Consider the following 258-nt stretch of genomic DNA (forward strand, 5'->3'; position numbering starts at 1 on the left):
GGCCTCGGCTGCCTCCCGGCCAGGGCTGAGCTAAGATGTGGGAAGCCGCAAAGCCGGTGACAGCCAGGTGACAGGGACCCCTGGGGACGGGGGGCACCCCAAGATCCCGGGCGTCCACCCCGAGCTCCGCTGCAGAGCCACCTGCGGCGCTCAGGCTCGGGGTGCCAGCACCGCCTCCCGCAGGAGGGTTTGGAACGAGCAGGAACCGGCTTTACTGAGAGCCCGTGTAGCGGGCAGCGGCGGCAGGGACTCGGGAGG

The 258-nt window shown here is 71.3% G+C and overlaps 1 protein-coding gene across 2 annotated transcripts in view; it reads right to left on the reverse strand.

Annotated features, from left to right (window-relative positions):
• The window catches only part of NAA40 (N(alpha)-acetyltransferase 40, NatD catalytic subunit), a 13,541-nt gene that overhangs the window by 12,479 nt on the left and 804 nt on the right, over window positions 1-258 (reverse strand). The window lies entirely within an intron of this gene.

This window comes from Myotis davidii, unplaced genomic scaffold, assembly GCF_000327345.1.
Source record: "Myotis davidii unplaced genomic scaffold, ASM32734v1 scaffold425, whole genome shotgun sequence".
NCBI lineage: Eukaryota > Metazoa > Chordata > Mammalia > Chiroptera > Vespertilionidae > Myotis > Myotis davidii.